Consider the following 15,781-nt stretch of genomic DNA (forward strand, 5'->3'; position numbering starts at 1 on the left):
TAAACATATTTCAAAATTTACGTTATATTGTCTTAAAAACTTCCCCAAATGTTACCTTATGTGACTTCCTTAAACTTTCACGTCAGTTATGACAGTCATTTAAAATTAATTTCAAAATGCAACTTCGTTATACTTTAAAAACTTCTATGACTAAACCTTTAAGAACTTCTAAATACAACTGAAATGGGTTATTATGTGTTTCACTAAGAAATAACTGAAAATAAAATACATAGATTACTTTTCTCTTATATTTAGAATTAGTATTTGAATTCAAAACCGGAAAATGTATTACAAAAAGTAGACAATTTATTTTACATGGTAAGCAATTCATGTTATTTATTTATTTTAGTTGGGTTTTGGTGATTAATAAATAATGGATAATAAAATAAATCGATATATTATCAATTGGATAATAAAGGATAAAAAGTAATCATGAAGTTTGTATGAGTAATACCTCAAAGCCTTTTGTAGTAAATTATATCTGAACATTAAATGATCAAATTGTTTTTTTAAACCTTATTCTTGAAATGAAATTGAACTTTAATCAATAAAATACCAATAAAACTAGTGCATAAAAACTAAAAGAAACATTGGCTTATAACATAAAAATATAGAACAGTGGCTTATTATATTGGAAGAAACTTCTGTTATTTGGATTGAATAAAAAATAAAAAAACTTTTCCGTAAATTTCAGAGTATAGAATAATTAGGTGCGATGAATTTCAGAAACTATGTAAATAATATATTGTTATAAAATTCTTGCTCAGTTTCTTATACGTTACAAAACGATTTTTAAAGGAACAATAAAGGAGTAAATAAATTAATTAAATACAAACACCACACAGCTATTTTTATAAAAAAGCGACATTAACCAAAAGAAAGTGATCAAAGTATATAAATGAATCAGGCAGTGCCATGTCTCAAAAAACGAATCCTGTCTCAAACCAAACACTGTTTCGTGATAAAAAGTTTTTCACTTTACAATTATTGGTAAATAAATTTTGATGCAAGAATGCTAACAATTTATAAGGATACACTTATAAAAACAGTCATTTGTGTCAGTAGCTAATCAAAGCCGATTAAGTGCATCATACTTTTGATATCTTGCCATGTTTTAAATTAGTCTATTATAAGATACAAATATATGTAAGGTGAATGCTATTTACCGGGTTAAATATGTACAAAAACTAGAACTTCAATAGTGGCAACTATTTATTTTTTATTTACACAAAAATTACGCATGATAACAAGTTTTACCATCCTTAATGCAAATACCAGCATTGAATGCAACTGGTTGTAAGTGGTTTAAAAGTTGCAGGATACTTAGCAAAGCCTGTTTTGTTCGTAATTAGAATTTAGCGATCTATAGACTAAGTAATGTGTTGAAAAGTTCTGAAGATATTGCTATTAATGGAACCTGTACTCTTAACAACCAAATTAAGGCACAAGGGCCTAAATCTGGGGAGTATGGTTTATAATGCATTAGTTCCCAAGTCTATCAATTTTTTTTCTTTCTCACTGATACGAGGACTACTTGTATGTTTTAGAATCTCTCTTCGAAGTATTTTAATCATCATTTTGTTGTTATTTCACAAAACAATACAGCTAGTTTAAAAGATAAAGTTCGTTAGGCTGTTTATTTACAAAAGAGTGACACTACTGTCTGCCTCTTTGTGCAAAATATATAAATATTTTTAAAAATATTTCTACGAAGAAATAGTTAGCTGAGTGCAGTTTTAATGAATTTCCTCGAAGAAGTTTTGATAGAGCACGGAGAAAAAAAAATTCTAGTGAAAATTTATGGTAATAATATTTTTGTATGGAAATAATGGTAATAATATTTTTGGTAATAATATTGTAATACGGTAATAATATTGTATGGAAATAATATTTTTGGTAATAAAAAATCTATTAATTCTGGTTAATAAAACAAAAATGTACTGTACTTAAACCATTCGTTTGGTAATTTTGCAGTCCAAATGGTAATGGCCCGTATGGTAATGATTTACTAGCAAAACAGTTGTTCAAAATTATGGTTCTTGTTATCACATAGTTGAAAATTCAAAATTGAGAAGTATATTTAACCGAAAAAATCGTTTTCATTCTATTTTCTGAAGTATCATGATAATATTACCCAATTTTACCACATTTACCAAGCATTATTTTACATTATAAAACCATGTTTTGTTGTTAATTTTACCAAGATCATTACCAAAGTGCTTCGGTAAAAATTACCGTGATTTTTGTTCTTTGCAAGCAGCCAGAAACAAAATAAATTTCACAATGTTCTGGTAGTTTTGACCAAACATTTTTTCTCTGTAAATCCTAGGATTTGCTTATTAAAGCGTAGTTTTAGTTCAAAAGACTCATCTTATTGCACTTAGCATATTTCCTCTGTTATCTTTGGTAACAGAGCATGCAGAGTCCACCTCCAGGAATGCAACTGCGTCTGCGAATTAGATACGGTCAAATATGCATTGATATTACAAAAAATTAGCGTTTGATTGTCAATATTTTTCAAATATTAACTTTAATAAAGTTATGCGTAGAAATTTAATTTTTAGTTGTTTAAATTTAATATAAATTTCATACAATTACAATTAAGTTTTTATAAAAAGGAGAAAAAAATAATTGTTTATACTAAGCCCATGCCTAATGAAGAAATCAGAAATAAATGTTTAACTTGCAGCTTATATTACTAAAATAAAATTTTTTGATACTTAAAAAGAAACAAGTTAACAAAAGTGTAATATATAATTTATGTTGATTTAAAGCTTCTTCAAGGAAATTCATTACCATAATAACAATAAAAGTACAGGGTAACAAAAAATTATAGGGATCACTTTTGTGGTTATCTACCACTAAAGTTTTAAAACCTTTTTACATATATAGCATACTGATCTAAAGCTCTACTATTTGACTTTCAATTGCAATACTATTTCATAAAATCACAAAAATGCTTTTGAAGAAATTTGACAAAAAGCTAATTGGTCAAGTACAAGCATTTTTAGAACTTCGATGGAGCCACAAGATTATAGAAACCCATTTTAAAAGGAAAGGTATTGCGATTTCACTCAGCCATATCAGTCGCATCAAGAATTCAAAACTTGGATCGATGCAAAATAATGCAAAACCAAAAAGAAGTGGACGGTCAAGCAAATTGAAGAAATCAAATTTGCAGAAGCTTGATAAGATGACATCAAAACCGGATCCTCCAACGCAGACAAGCATGGCTAAAGCTCTTAACGGGAGTCAGCAAGTTGTAAGCTATCAAGTAAAACAAAAGTTGAAAAAAAATGCCATAAAAAAACCTAAATGTCATCATTTAAGAGAGAGATCGGTGCAGATTAGGAGGCAACGCTTATGGCCTCTCTACAAGCTTCTCTGTAAGGACAGATGGCGAAAGTTCATTACAACTGATGAAGCTTGGATCTATCTATCTGATACCAATGCTAAATCTAAAGTTCAATATCTTAGCCGTGGACAGAACAGGCGAGACTTGACATCATCAACCACGGTGCCTCATGTCAAAGGCGTAATGGTTTGGATGGGCATATCCGCCAATGGTGTGACCAAACCTCGGTTTGTGAAACCAGGGGCCCAAAATAAATTTTGAATATTCCATACAGAAGATATTAAAGCCCTTTTTTAAGGATGATTACTGCAGATTGTACTCTAATAGTGATGCTGTGTTCCATCAGGACTCTGCCCCATTGCATGTATCTAAGGTCACCCAGAAATTCCTAACAGATCAGCAAGTGAAATTCCTGAGACCAGAACAATGGATTCCACACAGTCCTGATGCTTCACCATGCGACTATTTCCTATGGGGACATCTGAAAAACAAACTGAATAAGAAAAGATTTTCTACATTGAGAGGCCTTCAAAGAGCTATTAGAGAAGAGGTGAAGAAAATCCCCCAGGAAATTATTTTGAGGGCTTTAAAATCATGGCCGAAGAGTTGTAGACAAATCTATTATGCCGGAGGTCGACATATTGAGAAACATCGCTGAATTTATGTAATAAATTTTGGAAATAAAAACATTCAAAAATGATCCCTATAATTTTTTGTTACCCTGTACTTCATAGACAAATAAAGAAAACGTAAAATAAACATTGTTTCTTTTTCAAAATCAAATTTGGATTAAAAAAAGTGAAAAAGTATAATACTTTTTTTTTCAAATAGAAGAAATTTAATTTTTTCTTTTTCATTTTATCGATAATTTTTATTTGTTCTCGTTTTGTTTGTTTGTTTTCAAAATTTTCCCCATTTGTTAAGAAAAATAAATTGAGGTTGAAAATATGCAGATGTTGCAGCGACCGCTGCCGCAAGAGTTTTCTGCTACCGGGATTATATCTATAAACATTTCTCTTGCTTCATGAATTTTAAACATAAAAATTGGACATTTTTCGATCATTCGGAATAACCGCCAATTCTCAGAACTCACCAGACGTGATTGGAGAAAACAAGGGGTTTGAAAAAAATGACAATAAAAAAATGAAAAGCAAAATAAAGGTGAAAAATGAAACTACAAAAACCCTTATGTCTTGGACGCAAATCAAGGCAAGTAACATAATAGTGCGTTTTTAAGTAGTGAAAAGGAGCTCAAGTCGTAAACCTAGGAATCGGTTTTAATACGAATGAAACAAAATTTCACATCATCAAGATGAGACGATGTGAGATTGGAGAAAAGAATTTTGGAGTTGTTGAAATGAAAATTGCGTCCATGGTTCCAACCATGTGAAGCAATAGATAATCTATCGAATTGAAAACTTGACTACATGATGCAATGGAACACACTCATTTTTCCGGGCATCAATAATTCGATAAAATGTCGATTGCTGCTCATGGTTGGAACCTTGGGAATAATTTTGATTTCGATAACGCAAAAGTTCAGCAATCCCCCTTTCGTTCACGGGAATGCGTTTTCTCCTGATTTAATTCTCAGCTACAGTGGTTTATCTAGATTTGTTTTCCACCTTTATTTTCCATTTTCAACGGAAAACTTTCAGTTAATTTTTTTTAAATTTTTTTTTATTATTTCCCTTCACAACAGGTGAGTCTTGAGAATAGGTGACTATTCTTAAGAGCTCGAAAAATGTCAATACCTTTGTAATTTATTAATCATGTTAAGCGCTTACACTATCAAGTTCTGCTTTAGTTTTTGGAATTATTCGTTTAACTTTCCGTTAACCCCTATGTCCATTTTAAGCAATAACAATAAACAATAAAAATAATATTTTTATATTATTATTTTTTTATGTTGTTTTACTAATATTTGTTATTTATATGCTTTAATTATCTAATTTTATGTAGTTTCTTACTTTAAAAAAATTTCGATTACTTTAATGTAAATATTCAAATTATAATAAAAATTAAACACACTTTGGCATGAACATTTCTTTATACAGCTGCTTTCACTTTGTTGTTCATTTAAATTGTATTAATATGCCAGATAAATACTCGTACGGCATAATTATAAAAAAATATTAAAAATATCAGTGCTGAACAACGCTTTGAAATCATGCTCAAAACTAAAGGGCATGTGCCGACACAATCAATAATGCTAAAATATTTTTAATTTTCCTTATTTATTATTATTATTTGCCTTCATCAGTGACTTTGCCTTATTAAATTAAGCAAAATATACTTTTTGTAGTCCATCCCATTAGAATAGATATTGACTGTATTCAACATAACTTAGGATTCCCAAGCACGAATTTTCCCACAGCATCGGCATTAAAGCTGCTTAGTATTGCTGCAGTTATAATAATTACCAAATATATCATTATACCTATATTAGAGTATTTAGTACTTATTACCTAACTCATTTAACATCTGAGTTTTGCATGAAATATATTTATTAGAAGTAGCAAGTTAAAGCCAAAATTTCCAAAACAAATATAATTCTTATAAGACTCTTAACCCCTTAACGATCGGTTAGTTTTCAAGAAACGGTCATAAAAGTACCTATTTTTTGGCTTTTGTATTACGTATTTAATTAGTGCTGCAACTACTTTTTCAATATTTTTGACTTTCAATGCATAGCTAGTTTTTTGCTCCATTTCATTTACCGTTGTTTTTTGAATTATTTACTCTTAGATAAAAACGTTTTAAAGGAATTTATATGAAGAAAATAAATTGATTTTAAATTATTCACCGTTAATTTTTTTTTAAAGAATTACTATAAATAAAATAACTCGCGTTTTCAGATAACTTTTAAAATTTTTAATTTTTTTAGTAACGTACTCCTCCCAAGCTACCATGTTAACGTTTTTCCTCGAAATTATCTAACATAGCGAATAAGATATAATTAAATATAAAAAAAAGTACCATAGACTATTTTTTGATCAAATAGTGATCAAATACCATCAGTATTATAGGCTAGCAGATATCAATGATAGTATCTTTGAATTATTTGGAAAGATAGTATCGTCTATAGTTAAATTTTGAACAATGCTAACGCTTAACTAATCAGAAAATTCCATTTCGTCTTTCTCTCATTCCACTCGAACGATTCCACGTGCGGACAGTGACCTTCCATGTGCTTCGAATAATGCCAAATTTCATTTTCTCTCTGTTAAATGATTTAGGAGTCTATAAGGGACAGGCATACAGAGATACTTCAATTTTGATACATATAGATGACAAAATATAGTATTCTATTTTCTTACAACAATGTTTCCGAGATTGTTCAGAAAGCGTCGATGAATTTTTAAATCTGGACAAAACCTGATTTAATTCTCTTTACGCAAAGTGGAGCATTATACCACAGATGTGGCTTACCACTTCAAGAGCCACTTCATAGGCAATTCTACAACTGGTATATTTAACAGGTACATTTAATTTAGTTTGGTGCATTAAATTAAAGGATTCTTCTTTATAAAAGACTATAAAAGTCAATATTTGCTTACAAGGTTTCCACAGATGTTATAAAACTATAATATTGATTATAAATTTACATTAAATGAATGTAGAATTTTTATACCAAAAGCGCCGTTGGGGCCATTTTGATCGTTTTTTGCAATTTTTATTTAATTTTTGAAGATACACGTGAACTTCGAAGGTCATATTTTCTGAATTTTTCTAAATCATTTCTAAGTATGGAGTATCAAAATTTCATGCCCTTCTGTTGATTAGTAAAATAAATAATTACGGAACTAACTAAAGCAGCCAGAAAGGGTCATTTTGTCGCCTAATATAAGAACGTTCATTTTTGAAGTTTTATGTTTTTTTTCGAATTTGCGAACATTATGAAGATGCATTGTATACATGTTGGTTGTTTTTTTTTTGGTCAACAAGATCAAATTCACAATCACCAGGTTTCCAACCAGCTGTGCGAACGAAGCCGTATCCGACTGCGACACTGGAGCGTGGAAGGAAGTTTACATTTACTAAATTTCGAAATTAAATGAAGAAAATAGGTATCATTAGACAAATTTGTTTGAGCAGAATTCTTAAGAGTAGTTTGCACTATCATATAGGAGGTATAACTTCGAAGGTAATTTTTTGCCATATCCGCCAGAAGCTAATTAAAAAAGAAAGAAAGATTGAAAGAAAAGATTACGAGTAGTTGATAGTGATTAATATACTAAGTGTTTGTATAAAGATAGCTTTGACATGAAGTATTGTCTAATTTCACTATCACTTACAAACTCATACTTCTCGACGTAGAAAATGAATACAATGGGAAAATAAAAATAAGTGTTATATTTAGGAGTAAATTGTTGTAAAGCATGTAAAAACTAATATTTGTTACACTACAATGCTCGTTACAAAACTCTTGCAATGCCGCAGTATGGTAAAATATATTAAGAGAATCAGTTCATTGGAAGTTTGAGTAAGCTGTTTCTATTTTGTTTTCTTATACAAGAGAAATAATAGTTTTATGCTCGTAAAACACGAGCCTTAAATAGAGTTTACTGGAATTCAAGCATAAAAGATGTGTCCTTTTTGATTCAAAATTGATTAGAAAAGTGTTAAATATAAAGCTCATTTAAATGTAGATTATTGTATCTTCTTAGAGTATTTAATTTTGGTTACTCTTTCACTATTTAGTTCAGTTAAAAATATTTTTCGTCTTTTTAATCTTTTAATTGGGTGTTTAAACTCTGAAAAACAATTAAATACAGCATGTTTAATATAATATTAAAGGTTTACTAGATTTAAACAGTTAACCATAAAGCCAAGACAACAAGCAAATAAGTTATTACAGATACGGTCTGCAATTTCATGAGAGTAATAAGATATCGTAAAAAGAGGAAACTTCGGTGAAAATATCTTCACACTACGCAGTTTCAGTATAAATTGTAACGTGGCAAGTGAAAATTTTGTCCATCTTAGTTTCTACTAAATTTTATTCTGAAAATCATCATATTTTTTTGAAATAAAAAATTGAGCAAAATGTCACTTTTTAGTCTTGTTATAATTTGCTTTACTTGTCTAGGTATGTTTTCAGTTTCAAATTATGTTTATTGTGCCGTATTTTATAAATAATTTGATTTTCATTACAAACCTTTTTTTGCAATGTAGCTGGAATTGGAGAAAGTAAGTACTAAGAAAATTAAATTTCTCGAAAGTATTACAGTTTTGTGCTAAACATTTGTTTCATTATTCTGTAATGTAATAATTTTCAATAATAGGTTAAAATCCAATAAAATTAAAATGAATTTTATTAAATAAATTTAACTTCAATAAATATATTTAAAAAATATTTAATGTCAATAAATAAATTAAAAAAATAAATGCAGAATGATTGTAAAACGATATTTAGAATTATGTATCAATTATATTTAATTAAATAAAGAGAGCAAAATTTTCCACAATAAAATTAATCATCTTAATATGACACGTGTAACCATTTTCTTGCTTGATATTTAGATTTAAATACACTATTTAAAGTGTATATTAACGCATGGTGTGCTGTTTTCTTGAAATTTAGAAATCCTCACAATTTTTTGAGGTTAACTAACCACGGAATTTAGAGTATTATGTATCTTTAAAATTAGGCGATTTGTTAATAAATTATATGATCATTTTAAGCTTTTAAGTTCATTTTAAAAATTATGTGATCTTTATATGATATTCATAAGAAATAAATAAAAGAAATAAAAAAAATAAATTTATTGAAATCAATATTTTTTTACATATTTTATTTTCATTTCAGCTCCATTTCTTTTCAAGTTTCATGTTTCTGATTTTCATTCTTGTTTTACTTTTTTAGCTATGCCTATAGGTAAAAAAAAGTATTGTGGTTTCTAGAATATTTCCATGATCCTTACATTCAAATAATTTATATCAAAATATCTCTATGGTTAAGACCTATAAGCCAAAATCTGAATTGTAAAAATGCCAAAAAAATTTCAAAAAATAAAATTCTAAAATGTGATTGTAGAGTGTGCAAAAAAATAAAAGAAACATCCTGAATAACTTTGGATCCAATGATCGGATTTCAGGTAAGACTCAGTCTTAATGGTTCAAGAGGATGACACCCCAATTGCAAAGCTTATAGTTAAATTGCAAAAGTTTTTCTATTAGCAAAAAAAAAGTGTTCGATATATGGTGAAATAAGCATAAAGTAAAATTTACTTGAAGGTGACTTAACTTTCGCTCTGCTAACAAAACTACTTGGACCATATTTTGTGGCTACTTCCTGTATTTTGGTGATCAGAAAATATGATCTGCTGAAAAAAATGTCTGTTTATTCACTGAAAGTACGTTTTTATGTTTGATTTTTTAACTTAAAATATCGTGTCATCTGCAATTAATTAGGATATGTGTGGGATGTCACCCCTCTGAACCATTAAGGTTGATTTCTTAAACGTGGAGATCTAAACATTAGAAACAAAAGTTATTCAAGGTAGTCCGTACTTACTCCCCACTGGACGCTTTATCTTTAAAACCTAGTTTCCTTATAAATTGACATTAATTCAGCTCATTATCTAAACTGTTACATGTAGAATGGAGGTTCTTAATTGAAACTTCATAGATATGATAAATACCAATGAATCACTTAAAAAAAATACGTAACTGTTTTACTGTTTTAATAACTTTTTAAATACTTTCTCTTGGGCAGGTAACTGTTTTACTGTTTTAATAACTATTTTAATACTTTCTCTTGGGCAAGTAACTGTTTTACTGTTTTAATAACTATTTTAATGCTTTCTCTTGGGCAAGTAACTGTTTTACTGTTTTAATAACTATTTTAATACTTTCTCTTGGGCAAATAACTGTTTTACTGTTTTAATAACTATTTTAATGCTTTCTCTTGGGCAGGTAACTGTTTTATTGTTTTAATAACTATTTTAATACTTTCTTGCTTACAGCAAAATTTTTCGATGGCATTGGTAAAAGCTATTTGTCTACTTTAATACATTTATATCCTACTCTAAAACCTAATGCTTATTAAATTTTTAATTTGTTCTTAATATAAATGTAATCTATGAGTGCATAAGTTTTCTGACCTCCATATTCAAGTTCTTTGCTTTGACTCTCTATTCCATGTCTTAAAATGTTATATTTATAGTTATTTTCATCTGTGCATCTTAGTTTACTAAGTACTTTTGAACCCATACTCATATTATTAAAAACATATTAAGATAAGTAATTTATTGCAGTATAATAAAACCATCTTAGCCTTTATTTAACAGATTGGTTATTTTGTACACACTGTTAGTAATTACTCAGGAAAATGGTTAAAAAAAAATTATTTAATTGTTACTTTACCATATTGAAACAAAACAGTCAATTAATCATAAATAAGACGGTAATCAAGCTGTTAATTGTGAGAAAAACCGTTTATTAACTGTCCTCACCTAATTCCGTTAAGCAACCAAAATTTTACTGCACCAACTCAGCCTATCTCATTAAGCCATATAGTGCAATCTTGCAACCTTGTAACTGCTTATATTATAGCCGAGAGGGCTAATCTGTCAGTTTCTTGACCGACTGAACTGTGGTACGGGTTCCAGCGTTAACGCCTGAATATTTCCTCCATTTTCTTCATATGAAGAGTTTCCAGTGTTCTGTAATCCGCAATTTACTTTCTGGACATTCCGATACCCATTACCTAACCAAAAGTCAAGTTATATTTTCTTCGTCAAGTTAAATTTTTTTACTCTTTTGGAATCATGCTAGTTGTAAATGGTTAAAAATCCTTGCATTTTTTTATTCATGGTCTTATAGCCATGCCAGTGGAAAATGGTACTGATTCTTGAGAAGTGTTTTTTAATTTTTAAAAAAAAAATATATTTCGATATTACCCATGGTAATGGAATATTCAAATTTTTTTTTAATGATCTAGCCATTATACTAATAAGAGTACTTAATATGGATATTGTGGATTTGTACGGAAACGTTAAGAACCGATTGGAATTGCAAATTGAGAGTATCAATTGCATTATGTTATTTCTAGAAACTAAAGTAAAGGAAATTGCATTCCTATAATCACTTTTAACGAAATAATATTATATAATGACAATAATTTTTTATCTGATTCTTATCTTGTCCTGAATTGGAACTTCCCCTTTTCGTTATTTGTCGCTATTTCCCAATTATTTCATTAATATGGTTTGTTAGGTTCTATCAGAAAATAAATAAATTAATAAATAAAAATAACAAATTAAAATTTTAACACTTGAAAACACACTTCACATAAGATAAACTCTCCAGACCATAAGTAAAGTGTTACATATGATAAGTAAAGTGTTTCATAGGGCCAGGTTTCAATACATATTTATCATTTGCCAACAAGCATGGACACTGAGATGTATTGCGACTTCATAATTAATCTACAATTAATTACTTCACTTTACATAAAATTATTTCAAATCTGTAAGTATAGTTAATCTTTTCCAAAAAAATTTTATAAATACAATCACTTATAAATCACACCTCATTTTGTTATTCTCAAAAAGAAATGGATACCTCTGGAAATGACGTCATCATAGGTAAATAAGGGCATTTGTTGATGCGGAACCTAACCAGGTGCGACACACATTCATGTCGTCACTGACAGGTATCCAATTATATCTGATGTAATCTAATTGGTTAGGCAAAATCGTTTCCTCTCTACTCGAATTGCAAGTACTAAATTATAAAAAAAAATGTAAACTTAAGAATATATGAAAACAATTATTATCACAAAATCTAAGATGCTTAACATTTCAGATTTCAATCTTTGTAAGTATAATTCTTATCTTTTTCGTCTTTATTCTGGGAATTATACTTGCTAGCAATATTTTGTAAAAATTCTTTATTTGGTTTTTATAAGTTTACTGTTTCTCAAAGTAATATACTTAAAATTTACTCTAAGCTTAATGATTACGATGGTATATTGAAATTTTTCGTCTATATATTTATCAATATATATATACACACCCACGCATAATAATATTTAAACCAAAATAAGTAATTTAACCAAAGTTAAAGCACTTTCAACTATATAAGCCACCAAAATTTTACACTACAATATCAATAGCCATCCATCTAAAGTACTAGACTGAGATGACCCGTCATCAATAGATATGAGAATCTTTTACACTTCAGGCATGTAAGAAGTAGCACAATTCCTGATTATGCTGATACTTAATATGAGATAATCATTTATGGAAGCTATTGTGAGTAGTGAAATCATCGCGTCTTCTTTTGAACTAAAAGTTGATGATCGAAGTACCAAAAAATCAATTCCATCGAAGATAAAAAAAAAAAAATAACGTCTATACTAGACAACATTTTGAAAGATTACAAGCATGGTCACAATTATAAATTCAAAAATAATATATTAGCAGATCACCAGGTAATCTTGTCTCTTTTAGTTTAAAAAAACGGACAAAAAAAAAAACGAAACGAGCTGAAAATTAACTTTTCAAAATTAAAAATCTTTTCTAATAGAGTCGCATTGATCTGTTCCACTTTTAAGAATATAGTAAGTTCCAATTTTCCTGTAAGGCTATTAAATTTATTCGAAAAATATAAATGCTGATGAGTCGATAAGGGATGATTAACTTGCAAGTATTCACTCGCATCCAGTGTTTCCAATCATTGGGTAGGTAATTTTTCACACCGTTTATACTGTACTAAAAACGTTGAAAATGTGTTTGTGGGCTGAACCTGGATTGATATTTAACACTGCCAAGTTCCCAATCTACTAAATGGGGGGCTTAGACTATAATAAGGCAGCAGCAATTACAAAATATGTCAAGGTATTTATAAGTTCTGTTGTGTTTTGTGCTCCATTGATTCCTCAGCTTTTAATAAAGCTAAATTTATGTAGCAGAATATGTAATTTTTGATACGAATTAATTGAATGTCTTCTTCCTTACTGAAGGTTTCAATGAAATGTATTTTCTAAATTCCACAACCTATGACTAAATAGTTAACTACTAAGCCTTCTAAAAGACAAAAATTTAGCTAAAATAAAAGAAAAGAGTTTTTCAAAGCAAGGTACCGAAACAAGTTAGTTTTGTGCTAAACAAAGCTTTAAAATAGCAAAATGATAGTAAGATAGCTGAAATTGAAAGTGACGAATGAAATTTACTTTGTCTTTGTGGCTAATTTAACTACTTTGTGGTGTTGGGCGTAAGAAAATTGTACTCATTTAGATTCAAGAAATAATTGTTTTTAAAGAAATTTTTATACTTAAAACATATTTAGACCGAACCATTATTACCTAACAGATATTAAATCTAATATTTTTTAATTATTTCATAATTAATTCTGTCTCAGTTTTTGAGTAAAATTTATGCTTGAAGTTTCTTGTACAAATCATCTTGTTTCCTAAGCATTTTGTCGACTTGTAATATCATTAACTGACCTCAACCTCGGAGGTTATCAGTCCTGGCTTTTTTTCAACTTTTACATGCAGCTTACCAGCATTATTAAACCAGTTTACTCCTTGTTATTCAATGGAGAGTAGCGCAAATCGGGGAAATTCCATGCAATTTCACCCATGGGCTTAATGCTTAGATGGTGAACATAATTTTTTATAATAATATTAAACATATTTTTGTCGTGTTACTTACTGTCTATTAAATTGTTTCATTATAATTGCTAAAATTGTTCAGCTAAGTACAATTTAAAGAGCAAGTGATACGAATTAGGAACTGGTTTCTTAAAATCTACCTCTAGCAAGTCTTATAAAAACAATTAATATTTCGGACTTACTCTTCAGATTCTAGGTAAATAACTGTACTTAAGCATTAGAATTTTTTCCAGAAGCTAAAAATAAATTTTTTTTAAAAATCTTAAGTCATTATTCCTATTATTTTCGCATAATCCCTTCAGAATTGATACTGTGAATATATTTGTATGCTTATTTATAAAATATATTTTAATCTGAAAATTTAATACACTGATTGATTCTTTAGTTCACTACATCCCACAAAGTAAGCTATTTTTCTGTAATATTTCAGTAGAATAGAGACAGATTTATTACATTTGCGATTCATATCCGGCATTTCAGGTACAATGTGACGTTAAAATTCTATTGATTTGTGCATGATCAGAGTTTTTAAAATGTTTGCCTTTTTTACATTATTGCTTATTTTAGATTTCTAATTATAGATAATTAATGAAGCTCATTGTTATTTAGTGATTAACTGGAAGATGCCAAATAAAGCACTATTGCCCTGAAACTTCCTTCTTTAATAGAAAAAGTTAACAATCCATCAATGAACAAACAAACTCCAGAAAATGGTTATTCGTGAAAAACATTTTAAAAATAGTTATTAAAACAATTAAAAACTTAAACTGTTGAATGCAAGCATCTTCTCCTGAAGGTGGGCGTCACCGAGGAAAACGAAGATCGGGACGAGGTCACGAACGCTGCAACAATCATGCTGGCTAAATATCGACTCTAAATATCGGACAGCAACCTGTTCACTCTTAGCCGTGGTTGTTGGTTGTGTTCATCCGCAGGTATCCTTCCGCGCAGAAACTATTCTGTCTGGTCTTCCTACCTTCGGCTTTCCAGCTAAACCTCGATCCTTCTACCCCGGAATTCCATGATTTCCACGAGTTGTAACAAAAGAGCCTCCGCACTCATACATAAATTATTGATATAAACTGTTGGAAGCAGCTACTTTTAGTACATTATATTTTCAATATTAAGTAAGTGTTTGGGATAGATCCCAGCTAATATTACAGTACTAATAAGTATATAGTGTTTTCAAAGTTGAAGCAGAAGATTACAGAAACATTTGCTGTCAAAACTAAAGAAGATTTGACTAAAATACAGGAGCAAGTACCCAACAGGTTGAATTGCAAAAGAGATAATGCCCATTCTTAACACATTTATGATAAACTAAAAATGTTACGGTATTTTCTATCATGTATATAATGGACAAAAAATATATGGAACCGGTGTTTTCATTTTAACTATATCTTTGAAAAATGTACGACATAGATATTCGTATAGTATTATGTGGATATCCTTTAGGCAAATATTTATAAAAATAGATGCGTATGGATATTTATTTGATGTATATAAAATTACTCATTGCATCTACACTTAGTATCTCTTTTTATAGATGTCAGAAATATTGGTAAGTTATCTATCTACACGAAGAGCTTTCGTATATATATATATATATATATATATATATATATATATATATATATATATATATATATATATATATTACTTAATAATTTTTTTTCAAGCTTTTAAAGTAGTAGCAAAATTTGTTTTATTCTACTTGTATTAATTTGTTTTTGTATAATAATATTAACCATAAATTATTTTGACGACCGCTGCGTGCAAATACTAAGAAAACATACAAA

At 28.9% G+C, this 15,781-nt stretch overlaps 1 long non-coding RNA gene across 1 annotated transcript; it reads left to right on the forward strand.

Annotated features, from left to right (window-relative positions):
* The first annotated feature begins 7,951 nt into the window (after nucleotides 1-7,951).
* Nucleotides 7,952-15,436, forward strand: LOC107444699 (uncharacterized). Its single transcript, XR_011636414.2, has 3 exons — nucleotides 7,952-8,447; nucleotides 8,534-8,548; nucleotides 9,225-15,436. It is a non-coding gene; the product is annotated as an uncharacterized LOC107444699 (long non-coding RNA).
* The last annotated feature ends 345 nt before the right edge of the window (nucleotides 15,437-15,781 follow it).

This window comes from Parasteatoda tepidariorum, chromosome 3 (genome assembly GCF_982258835.1).
Source record: "Parasteatoda tepidariorum strain Cologne lab strain chromosome 3, Ptep-v5.0, whole genome shotgun sequence".
NCBI classification, from domain to species: domain Eukaryota; kingdom Metazoa; phylum Arthropoda; class Arachnida; order Araneae; family Theridiidae; genus Parasteatoda; species Parasteatoda tepidariorum.